This window comes from Notamacropus eugenii, chromosome 3, assembly GCF_028372415.1.
Source record: "Notamacropus eugenii isolate mMacEug1 chromosome 3, mMacEug1.pri_v2, whole genome shotgun sequence".
Taxonomy (NCBI): Eukaryota; Metazoa; Chordata; class Mammalia; order Diprotodontia; family Macropodidae; genus Notamacropus; species Notamacropus eugenii.
In genome coordinates, this window is record NC_092874.1 from 356,714,162 (window position 1) to 356,727,207 (window position 13,046).

General features: G+C 35.2%; 1 pseudogene; it reads right to left on the reverse strand.

Annotated features, from left to right (window-relative positions):
- Positions 1 to 5,015: 5,015 nt before the first annotated feature.
- LOC140531650 (ATP-dependent (S)-NAD(P)H-hydrate dehydratase pseudogene) lies at positions 5,016 to 5,958 on the reverse strand (annotated as a pseudogene).
- Positions 5,959 to 13,046: the final 7,088 nt, after the last annotated feature.

Here is a 13,046-nt window from a genome sequence, read left to right on the forward strand (position 1 = left end):
AAAGCATTTTTTTCAGTTACTATATGAACTTTTGGCCCTATTTTAAAAAACAACTTCTATGCTTATAGGTGCAAAATTTGGGAGTATCAAAGTGTATAAAAATGTCTACTACATAGGGTGAGAAAAAACTTTTCTAGCTCGGTAGATAAGATAACATGCTACTTTTCTACATAGTTTCGAAATATACAATGTGCTGACTGCATTATAATTGCCTGTTTATAATTATTATTTTATAAATCTGTTCTTATGAATGAATATTTTAACATGAATTTGAGAAAATGAAATGCCAGAAATAATATAATATTTTTCATAAGTCAATATGTCCTACAATCATAGTGTTGATTTATTATTGTGATTGACTATTTAAAGTATGAACAAGAACTATTAAATCCACATACCAGAAGGGAAATTTTTATTATTAACAAATGCATTCTAACTGAGAAGTCTCTCAGTGCCATAAAATATGAGTCTTATTTTACAGTGAATTTATTCATTATGTTTCTATGAGAACTAAGAGGTGGGTCAGTTATCCCATCAGGCCTTATTCCTGACTCCTCTTGTCATTTCCTTATGTGTTTCTGCTCTCTTTATCACCAGTGACCTACTCTTTTTTATGTTTCTTTCTGTGCAAACCGTAATCATTCTCCTGTTCCTTGTGTAAATGAGCTCTCTTTGCTCTTCTTTACTTCACTCTAATCAAAATTCCATTTTTCACAAGCAAGTTTCACATCCATTTTTTCCCTCCTCATTTTTCAATGACCGAATGATGACATTTCAAATTTTTAAGTGAACAAAAAGACCTATTTTTCAAAATGACAGCAAGAACATTGTATACGAACCTGAAACACAAAATAACTTATTTCTGATGATACTGGAAGAAGATTCATATATATAAAATATTATATTATATTTAGGACAAATCAAAATAATTTATTTTGGTGTTGATCTCTAGATCTTGTTTATTTAAACTCTTCATGGGCTGTGTTTCATTATCTGTGTTGTATGTCCTTCGTTATAAATTAAAATCCATCTGCTAAAATTGCTCATTTTAAGTTCATAGAAGAGGCAAAACAATTGATCCCTTGCTTCTATAGGCTTCACAAGGTTTGGCTGCTTGACTCACACGCACCTTGTAAAATGTGAAAATAACGACATGAATGAAACTTCTTTGCTTCGCCTACTTTTGGAGTCCACTGCTGCTCAAATGTGTCTGAATGTTCTCATAGGCTGACAGCAACGTCGTTCCTCATATGAATACTTTGAAAAGGAAAATGAATGTCACAGAAAATGTCTTTTCTCATCTTTAGTTATGAAATTCCTAGAACATATTTTTGAAAAGAAAGTGTATGTAGTCCTCCACATCGTACCATACAATATAAACTCGTTACACTGCACCACACTGAGTGGACAGTGATGAATGGTAAGGCCTAAGAATAACAAGTTTTCACTTTAGGATTGATGTTTTCACCTCGTTTGATTGATTTCTGGAGAATGTATGATTCTCTGATACCTGTAAACCTTGTATTATCACTTCTTCCCATTCTTAAAGTTTTTCAGGATATTCTCTGAATTGAGTTTAGCAAAGAATTAATTTTTTTTTAAATTAGGCAGTTTCAATGAGAAAAAAATGAGAGTCATTTGTGCATCCCTTTGAAAGACCTGATGATATTTTGATTCTTTTGATGATTTTTTTTATTCAAAACTAAAAGTTGACTCAAAATAATTGGTGAAATTCTATGAATGACTAGATGCTGAAATGAAATGATTATTCTCTGTTTAGATTAATTTCCTACATAAATTCCATTAGAGATCACATTCCATAAAACCTATTGTTAAGGTTTAAACCTATGCTTTCGTTGATCAAGGGAACTGCTGGTTTAGGAAACTCCCTCAACCAGTGTAGGTTGGGATCCTTTCTATAGCATAAAGCTGTCTAAAGAACTGAAGTCCAGGGATTTTCATAACATGGTCCACATATACGTGACTCCAGCCCCAGAGTTGATTGATATAGAGCTCTCTCCTACATAGTAGAAATCAATGCCCTAAACTCACATGAGTGGTTTAGCCGAGTTAACAAAATAGCAGGAGAAAGAGAGCTTTTCATATATTTTTGAGACAATCTTTGAGCTTTCCTCAGTCTTCTCTGAGCTTATTTCTAATAATTGACTCTCTTTGGGCTTCAAGCACTTATGTGTCCTACCATTAAGAAGGAAGATGGAAGAAGACAGCATCATTTTGTACAGATGAAGGAAAAGACACTGGGAAGACATGAGAGGAGATTAAAATGTCTACCACATCCCTTTTGCTAGATTGCTACACTAGAGACTTTAGGGAACTTCCTTTGGGTGTTAGCTAGGTCTCTCTCTCTAGGTTAAGGTGAATTATCTTGCTCCCAGTGGACGGGCTCCTTCTCTCTATATGGTCTGGAATATAGTATCCTATATATGCATTCTCTGATTTCTGTTTGTCTACCGTTTGGATAACTGCTTTCTCTCTCTCTTTTTTTCTTTATTCATTTTTTTTACCCGAATTTCATCAAAAAACAATTTTTTAAATGGACCTAAAAATTGTCTCCCTCTGTCCCATCCCCTTTCATTAAGAAGGCAAACAATTTCACATAACTTGTACATATGTAGTCATGCCAAACATAATTCCATCTTAGTACTTTTGTGGAAAAAATAACATAGACCAAAAAATAAAACACATGAAAATTAAAGAAAAATTGCATGCTTCAATCTATATTCAGACCCCAACATTTCTTTCTTTGGAGATGGGTATAATTTTTCATCATAAGTCCTTCAGAGTTGTCTTGGATCATCGTATTGCTTAGAATAAACAAGTCATTCACAGTTTATCATCTTACAATATTGCTGTTTCTGTGTACAATTCTTTCCTGTTTGTGCTCATTTCACTTTGCGTCAGTTGATGTACATCTTTCCAAGTTTTATTTTGAGAGTCTACCGCTTGTTATTTCTTATAGCACAACAGTATTCCATCACAACTGTGTACCAAAAACTGTTCAGTCATTCCTTAACTGATGGGCTTCTTCTCAACTTCGGATTCTTTACACCCACAAAAGGATCGCTATAAATATATTTGTACATATGGGTCTTTTTTTCCCTTTTCAAAAGTCTCTGTGGGATACAGACTTGATATTGGTATTGCTGGGTCAAAGTATGTGTTTGGTTTAATAGTTCTTTGGGAGTTACAAATTGCTTTAGGGAATGGTTGGATTGGATCCCAACTCTACCAATAGTGCATTAGTGTATTAATTTTTCCAGATCCTTTCCAACACTTGTCGTTTCCCATATTTTTTCATTTTATCCAATGAGAGATATGAAGTAGTACATCACAGTTCTTTTAATTTTCATTTCTCCAACCAATAATTATATACAGCATTATAAATATGGCTATAGATAGTTTGATGACTCTTTTGAAAACTGCCTGTTCATATCCTTTGACTATCAATTTGAGAATAGTCAGGTATTGAGGCAATTGGATGTATATCATTATCTGTATATCATTATCTCTATTTAAAAAAAATACCTGTGATTTCATTGGTTTGGAGAGTTTTCAATTTTCCCTCGACCATTTCAGATGAGAAATTGATTTATAACTTATTCCCAAACTGACTACTAAGCATAAAGTGAGATAATCTATTTTTCAAGGCAGCTAAAATTACTTGGAAGAAGAAAAGTTTAGGTATATGAGAACTACACTTAACAATGTTCCTTTTGAATAGTAAATTAAATATTTATTAAGGAATGGTATGGAATTCTACAATAATAATTTGTAGCCTAGCTCTGTACCAATATAGATTAATCAGAGGATTCTTCTTTGAAATAAATGAGAAATACCTAACATGTAGTTCCTTCAGAAGCACAGAGAGCAATATAGATAATATCAATCACAATCATAACTTAAAACATAGCCTGTGCATGTAACAGCACTATATCATAATTTTCCCAGACAATGAAGTCATAGTGCATTCCTTCACCAACTTTACAGAAAAGTGGTGAAAATGAATAACCAAATGCTTTCAAAGGACATAGAGCTCTTACATAAGTAAAGTTGTTTTCCACCGCCTTTCCACAGAAGTGATTGTTAATGCAGAAATGTATTTATCTTATACTCGTCACATAATATTATTAGCTTTCAGTATAAAGATTAAAAAATAGTTGCAACCTAGTGTATCAGACTGACAAAAAGTGTTATTTTTTTTAAGGTTCCAACCCAGGAAAAAAGCTTCACAGACATAGATTTGCAGAAAAGATAATAATTGCTTTCCCCCTTTCAAGATGTTGTCTCCACTTCTCAGAATGTGTGGGTCTGGTCAGATAATAGAGACCACACCATTAAAAATAAAAAGGGAAATTCAGAGGCTGTCGTTGGCATAATGGCCAATGGCAGTTCCTGCTGGTGGAATTGCATTTTTTTCATGGTATCACAAAAATTTGTTCACTAGGATGAGTTCCTGTACGTATAGATGGTTAGTTGTAAAATAATTTGACATTCTTATCAAGTTGGAACTGGTGCAAACTCTAGGGTTCCATAGGGATAATAGAAGAAAGTAGAAGAATGGAACTGAGGTGTCTTAGTATGTTTCGGGAAAATAGTGTCAGAAAGCTGTTTTCATATGACTGATACAATGACAAATCTAGAGAAGAAACAGAAAAGTTTTCTTTTGTGATTGAGAGAAGAATTCTTAAAAAGTTTTGCTGACTTAATAATTTGTAATGGTTGAAATAGCAGAGGATTACCCTCCTTCCAAAATAACAAGGTTTCAGGTTTTTTTTTTTAATTTTAATTTTTTTTTTTACTTTCAGTTTAGTTTTATTAGAACATTTGCAGCTACATCTTATTTCAGCCAATGCTTCCCGTATTCCAAACTCTCAAGAAATTGCCTTAACCGCTAGTCTTAAAAATAAGAAGCAGGTGCTGCCAGAACTCTTCTGCCCATAGGACTCCCGCAGCCAGAGATGCATTGCTTCCCGGGGTGTCTTGTTTCGCTTGCTTCAAGTTTCAAACAGCTTGCTGAATGCCAGGCCGGCTTCACCAATCATGTCGGTGGTGGTCATCGAGCTCCTGTATTTCTGCCACGAGGAAAGGGTTTTGACCATTTGTTTTATCGAGTCCAGCAAGAAATGCCCAGTGCGCTAAGACTCCAAGTGAGCCTGATAGAAGGTCTCCTTGTCCATCACACCTTCTACTGCTTCCTTCATGACTACACACAAGCACCATTTCGCCATGCGAAATTATATCTTTCTCTCCTTTTTGAACAACTGTCAGATTCCCTAAGGCTTGGCTGAGCCTCAACACACATTTATGATTATCATTACTATCTACTGAGGGTCTAAGCATGGTTTCATAGAGTCTGCTGAACTCCAAATAGTTGGGTGTGAGAATTGCCTTCTGATAACTTTGAATAATGGAAGGATGTTGAGCAATGAGCCACAACCCATCGGCATCAATGACCAAGGAAATACCCCTGACCTTGGATTTTTCTATAATGCCCTTAGCATCATCTCTGCCTAAGCCTGGTCCTATGACAATGGTATATAATCTGGGTAACTAGTTATCAACTTCTTGAATAGTATTAGAACTATCAACAACAGGGTGAACAATCATCTCTGGACTATATGACTTAATCACAGGGGCTGCTTCTTTGGTACAGAATACATGAGAGAGATTGGCACCCACTTTGAGGGCTGAAATTGCTGCAAAGTATGGAGCTCCTGTGTACTCTTGGCAACCTCTAACTATACCTATTCTTCAGTCTTGACCTTTATGCTCTTTAGTAGTTGAAGGGAGTATAACATTTCTCACCACCTGAAAAATATTCTCCATATTATTTGTTGAGTGCGTTTTGTGTAACTAAAGTGATCTCTCTAGTTTGCCAGCCAGGGGCTGGGGGTCACCTCGGGCTAAACACCCACCCAAGCGTTTAGTGAAGACCATCGGGAGCCTCTTCCAGATTTGGTGCTGTCCAAAGCTCTTAGTTTTCTTTTTTTCTAATGTGACTGTAAATTATGTGTACCATGACATCGTTGTAGTTCTAAATTCTTAAGCCAGAAATCTTTATTTTGAAAGCAGTACAATAAAAGGAGATCAAAACTGTGCTTTCCAGCAAAGTATCAATAATAGTCAATATTTGAGTTATATTGTAATAGGACATTTCAGGAAATGAAGGTTAAAATATTTTGGGTGGTAGAAAATAATAAAGTATATTCAAATGAAAATTTCAGGTCATTAATATTTGGCCTTCAACTTACTTTTGAAGTTCAAAAAATTTCTAAAGGGCCCTAAAACTCGCATGAAAGGCAATGGAAAAGAATAACAGAGAGAGGTTTACTGAAGTAGGAAGTTATTATCAGGCTCAAATTTCTCTCGTTTCCTTTCTTACTTTGAATCGAGTTCAAAAACAAAACAAAACAAAACAAAACAAAAGAAAGCCAACGGGTCAGGTTTTGCACTCAGTTATTAATAGGAAACCTCCTGGCCAGATTCTGCCCTTAGAAGTTCATAAACAGGTTCCATTGAAGTCACTCTAAAAGTGCTGGGTACTGTATTTAAGAATCTAAAATCAAAATTTCATCTCAGGAATAACTGCAATAAGATTTCTTTTTGCTCCCTGGAGAAATGAAAATAGAGAAAACTGTGTTAGCTACGACAAGGTAAAGGATGTTAATCAATGTTAATAATGAGTTGAAGAGAAAAGAGAAATACAGGACCTTTCAGTCTGTACTGTCCCTTAGGAATTCTTGAAATAGAAATCAAGAAGCCATCCTCAGTTGGGATTAAATCAATGTTTTTCAAATGCAAAAATAGATCATTTTGATGAGAATACATCTTTACATGTATTTAGCATGAAATCTTCCAAGTAGGAGGGAAAAGACGATATAATGCTATAAAATTTATTAATTTAAGTTTTACTTTGGGGTAAAAAAATCCTGCATCTATTTCTACTTTTTTCTAAAGCCCATTCTAGGTCTAAAAGTTTATGATTATGGGACAGAATGAGGACAATGTTGTAATAGATCAGTGATGGATCAGGGAGTTACGGACGTGCTCACCCTTAGCTCTGGGCTCATGTAGGCACTGAGGACAGTTTTGGGGTACCTGGCCTCTAAAGGTCAGGCCCTTTCTCATTGTCTCTGTTTCTTTCCACTGCCATCTCAGACCCACAGGGAAAATGATTTGAAGTTTAGGCTTCACTCACATTTTAAAAAATTAATTAATATTTAGTCTTCAACGTTCACTTTCACAAGATTTTGGATTTCAAATTTTCTCTTATCTCTTCTTTCCCAGACACAACAAGACACTGCCCATGCTGATTACCCTTTCCTCCAATGTGTCTACTCTTCTATTAATCCTCCTTATCTTATCCTCCACTTCTCTATTTTCTTGTAGTGTAAGATAGATTTCTAAACCCCATTGCCTGTATGTCTTATTTCCCTGTTGCATGCAAAAAAAAAATATTCATTTTTAAAACACCGAGTTCCAAATTGTCTCCCTTTCTTCCTCCCCACCCACCATCTTTGAGAAGGCAAGCAATTTGGTATAGGCTATACATATGTAGTCATGCAAAATATTTTCTTAACAGTCATGTTGTGAAAGATTAACTATATTTCCCTCCATCCTATCCTACCTTCCATTTCTTCTATTCTTTTTTTGACCCTGTTCCTCCTCAAAAAAGTTTACTTCTGTTTACTCCAGTCTCCAATTGACCCTCTCTTCTATAATTCCCCCCTACTTTCCTGTGAGTTAAGATATATTCTCATACCCAACTGTGTGTACATGTTATTTCCTCTTTAATCCTAATTCAATGACAGTAAAGTTCACTCATTCCGTCTCAGCTACCCTCTCTTTCCTTCATGTGTAAACGCCTTTTCTTGCCGCTTTTATTTAAGATAATTTATCCCATTCATTTTCTCCCATTCTGCTTCTCCCAATACATTCCTTTCTCAGCCCTTAGTTTTATTTCTAGGATATCATCCATTCTTATTCAACTCATTCTGTGTCCCCCCGTCTTCCTCCCTCTCTCTCTATTAGATTAGTTGGAGATAATGTGTGCATGTATATATGCATGTATATGTATATATGTATATACATGTATATGTGCATGTATGCATGTGTATATGTATGTACATTCCCTTCAAGTAGCCTAATACTGAGAAAAATCTCAAGGGTTACCAATGTTATCTTTCCATATAGGAATGCATAGTTCAACTTTAATAAGTCCCTTATAATTTCTCTTTCCTGTTTACTTTTTCGTGCTTCTCTTGATTCTTATATTTGAAAATCAAATTTTCTATTGAAATAAGAATATTGAAATATTCTTTTTGACAAGAATACTTGAAAATCCAATAGTCATTGAATGTACATTTTCACCCTCAAGTACAATACTCAATTTTGCTGGATAGGTGATTTTTTATTTTAATTCTGGTTCTTCTGACCATCATATTCCAAGCCCTCTGATCCTTTTATGTAGAAACTGCAGAGTCCTGTGTTGTAGTTATTGTATTTCCACAATACTTGAATTGTTTATTTCTGGCTTTTTGCAATATTTTCTTCTTTACATGAGAATTTTGGAATTCGGCTAAAATATTCTGAGTAATTTTCCTTTTGGGATCTCTTTCAGGAAACTAAAATAGCTATTTTACCTTTTGGTTCTAGAATATCAGGGCAGTTTTCTTTGATAATTCTTGAAAGATGATGTCTAAGTTTTTTTCTAGTCATGACTTTCAGGTAGTCCAATAATTTTTAAATGATCTCTCTTTAATTTATTTTCCAGATCAGTTGTTTTTCCAGTGAGATATTTTACATTATTTTGATTTGTTTTATAATTTCTTGATTTTCCATAGAATCATTAACTTCCATCTGCTAACTTCTAATCTTTAAGGAATTATTTTCTTCAGTGAGGTTCTGAATCTCCTTTTCCATCTGGCCAGTTCTGCTTTTCAAGACAAGTCTTTTCCTTATTGGCTCTTTGGACCTCTTTTGCCTTTTGGGATAATCTATTTTTAAGGTGTTATTTGCTTCAGCATTTTTGGATCCCCTTTAGCAGTCAATTGACTCATTTTTCATTATTTTCTTGCACCACACTCATTTCTCTTCCCATTTTCCCCCTCTCCTTTTCTTATTTGATTTTAAAAAATCCTTTTTGAGCTCTTCTATGGCCTTCAACCAATTTCTATTTCTCTTAGAGGCTTTGGATGTAGGATACTTGCTTTTGTTGTCTTCTTTTGGTTGTATGTTTTGATCTTTCTTGTGACCAAAGTAAAATTCTATGGTCTTTTTATTTTTTCCCCATCTCCTCAACCAATTAATTGAATGTTAGGCTCTTTGTTAAGGTAGTTCTCTGCTTATGGTGGTGGTTGGGAGGGAGGTACTGTCCCAAGCTTCAAGGGTTTTGTGCAACTCTTTTCAAAAATTATTCTAGGAGCACGCAAATTTTCAGCTCTTTCAAGGTTGTATGATCAAAGTTGTACTATCTACTCCTCTCTTTGTTTGTTCCCTGGTCTGTGAGTGACCTTAAGCCTTCTTTTTTGCCTTGGGATTATGAGGATTCCCCCTCCACTGCTGCTACAAGATCCGCCAGGGGAGCATTCTTCCTTGCCTTAGGATTGTCACACAGGACTGCTACCCAGATTCAAGCAAGACAATACAAGGGGATCCTTCTTCATGGGCAAAGAGATCCCTGCTATACCCCCCCTACCAGCACTTGAGTCCACCACAATGTGTGGGCTTATAACTATAGAAACAACTGCTGCTTCCACTACTGAGGCCACTGGGGCACCACTGCCCCCTCAGCCACTACTGTGGCTAGGGCCAGATAATGTTACTCTCTCATACAGGTCCCACAGCCTTTTTCCCTTCAACTTCCAAGTTGTCCTTGGAATTTTAGGGTTGAGAAATCTAGAAACTGTCACAGTTGCCAATGATTCAGTGTGAGAGACATTTCCTGTTGACCTTCCAGGCTGTCATGGACTGAAGATTAGCTTCACTCCATCATTCAGTGGGTTCTGCAGATCTAAAATTTGTTCAGAGTCATTTTTAAAGGTAGTTGGAGGGATGTGGAGGAGAAATCAACTTAGTCCCTGCTTTTACTCCAACATCTTGACTCTGTCGCACTTTATTAGGTCAGATTTTGTTAACCTATTTTCTAGTTTTCCATGCTTTAAACCAACAACAACAATAACAGCTGGAGGTTTTATATTTAGTTTTAAATAGGGCACCTCCTACTCAGATTCTTCCCTTACAGGTTCATGTGCAGGTTCCACTGAAGTAACTCTAAATTACCAGGTGTTATTTGAGGATTTTAAGCAAGTGATGCCAAAGTGTACTGAGTAATAGACTTGAAATCAGAAAGTATGTTCAGTCATTTTTCCAGTCATATCCAATTCTGTGTGATCCCCTTTGGGGTTTTTGTGGCAAAGATAGTGGAATGGTTTGCAATTTTTTTTTCTCCAGCTCATTTTGCAGATGAGGCAAGGAGAGTTAAGTGACTTGCCAAGATCACACAGCTAGTAAGTGTCCAAGGCCGTATTTGAACTCAGGAAGACTAGTCTTCCTGACTCCAGGCCAGGATAGGAAGACCTGAGTTTAAATCTCACCTTAAATACTTACTAGCTATATGACCCTAGACAAATCGCATAAGCTCTATTTCCCTTAGTTTCTTCAACTGCAAAATAGGTAGCTCAGGTTGGCACATAATAGATGTATTATAAATTATTATTCCCTTTGTCATAGAGAAATAGCTGTAGGAATTTACTTCTAAGGCCTCACCCAAAGAGATCAGGTAGCCATAGCTCTAATTTGAGGTTCAGGCTGACCTAAACACCAGGTGCTTTTGTTGCTATTTAGAAGTTATTGTTATATGAGTGAGAGCATAGGACACCCCTCCTTCCCTTACAAGGAGGAGAAAATGCAAAAGGGTAGTCACTTCTTTGAATGTCTACAAAGCAAGCTACTCTCCCTGGATCAGTGACAAATTTTCTGTGTAGCATCCTTCTCTTCTCTGCAATAACTAGGACAAATTTTTAGTTGCATCCTCTAAAAGTCAAAACAAGTTCTGAATTGAATATATGCTAGAAACATCCAGGAAACGTCAGTTCACCATCACACATGATCCATGGAAAAGGCATCTAAATTCTTGCTTCAAAGGAGAGTTCTCCTATCCGACCATTGTTAATTCTGAATAACATTAAAGTATTTTAAATCAATTCACAAACTTCTCATGAGACAGAGTTACTTAGTTTCAAAAGAGCTGATATACTGTTAGTGTTATTTTTCTGGAACTGAAACATTGAAATTATTTATTTAGAAAAAATAATAGTTATTATTATTACTAACATTTATATACTGCCTACTATGTGCCAGTCCCTGTGCTTATTTTCTGTTTATTATCTTATTTTTCCTTAGCACAACCCTGGGTTGTAGGTGCTATTATGAACACCCCAATTTTATAGAAGTAAATGGAGGAAAACAACGGCAAAGTGCCTTTCCCTGGGTTTCTACAGATAATGTGTTTGAGCTAGTGACTAAGGTTGAACTTGAACTCAGCACTTTCTTACTTTAGGAACAGTGCTCTATTTACTATGCCATCTCAAAGCAATATCACAGCTGAATTAGTTGTAATGAATGTGTACATACATGCACACACACATACATGTACAACACATATATTTATAACCATATAAAAACATATACTTGTGTGAATATCTCCTTTTTATGCTTCTATACCTTCTTATTTGATTACTAGTTCCCAATTTCTTCCACGGTTTGGCAAAATTTCTACCTGGAATTGTTAGGTTATCAGTATGCCGGTCTGAAACTTCAAAAGAACTGACATTTGGTTTTTACGTATTTTTCTTGTTGTCATTTTCAGTTCTCACCCTTAACCTGAAGTAGTGTCTATCATGAAATAATAATACAAAAAATTACAAATGACTTCTACAAATATCCAAAAGAAAGGATGGCATAGCCTGAGATTATTTAACATAAGGTTGAGAACACCACAGAGAGATTTATTAATGTACTATAAAGTAGTACAGGTCAAAAAATTAACATAAAAATATTTGGCAATAGTGAACTCTTGAATTTTCCATTCTGTTTTGTATTGCTTTACTCTTCCTCTTCTACTTTGTATATTTATCTACAACGTTTCATAATAAATCTCTTTTATACAGTGCAATGCAAAGAATTTTGGTCTTCAAGTAAGAGGACATAGGTTCAAAGCCTATCTTGAATACATGGTATTAGAGTCACCTTAAACCAGTCATTTAAATTCCCGAAATGTGTTATTACATCTGTAAAATGATGAGGGTGCAGTAGGTGGTATTGCAGTTTAAAAGTAAATATAAGAGAATTAATAATTGAAATGGAAGTGGAAGTCTTCAAAAGCCACTTTTCTTTTCCCCCTTTCAAACCACCCTTTAATTTTTTAAAATTGAACCAGACAATCAGAGATAATGACTGCAAATTTCAGAAAGCGAGGTAAAATAAAATATTTGGTACTAAGACTTGTTGTTTTCAAATATTTCCAGGCCTAAGGGCAAAGTTGGTTGCTGTATCACTTTTCTATTGAGGATTGAAAAAGATAAAAGAATGGCAAAATTTTTGAGCTCTCAGGAAAAAAAAAAGTTAATCTAGCCTAACCCTCTCATTTTGCAAGGGAAGAACTGATGTCTAGTGAGGTAAATTTATTTGTGCAAGGTGAATTTGTGCAAACATTTAAGAAATAAAGGACAAAAATAAGGAACAAATAAGTGATGGTGAAAATATGGTATTCTGTAATGGACAAGGCTGTATGTCTTTTGAAAGCAGAAGATTCTAATTTCCTTACATATGAATTTTTACTTACAAGGACCAACATAGGTGGGGAAAGTTGAAATTTTTATATTTCTTCCCCAAACAACTCACTTCTAGAAACTTTTAAAGATCTCTTGATTTCTATCTAAAAATCTCCAGAAGCCTCAATTTTAAAAATTCAAAAACAATTATGCTATAAGTTCATACAATCACCCAGATTTTTTTAGCATGGC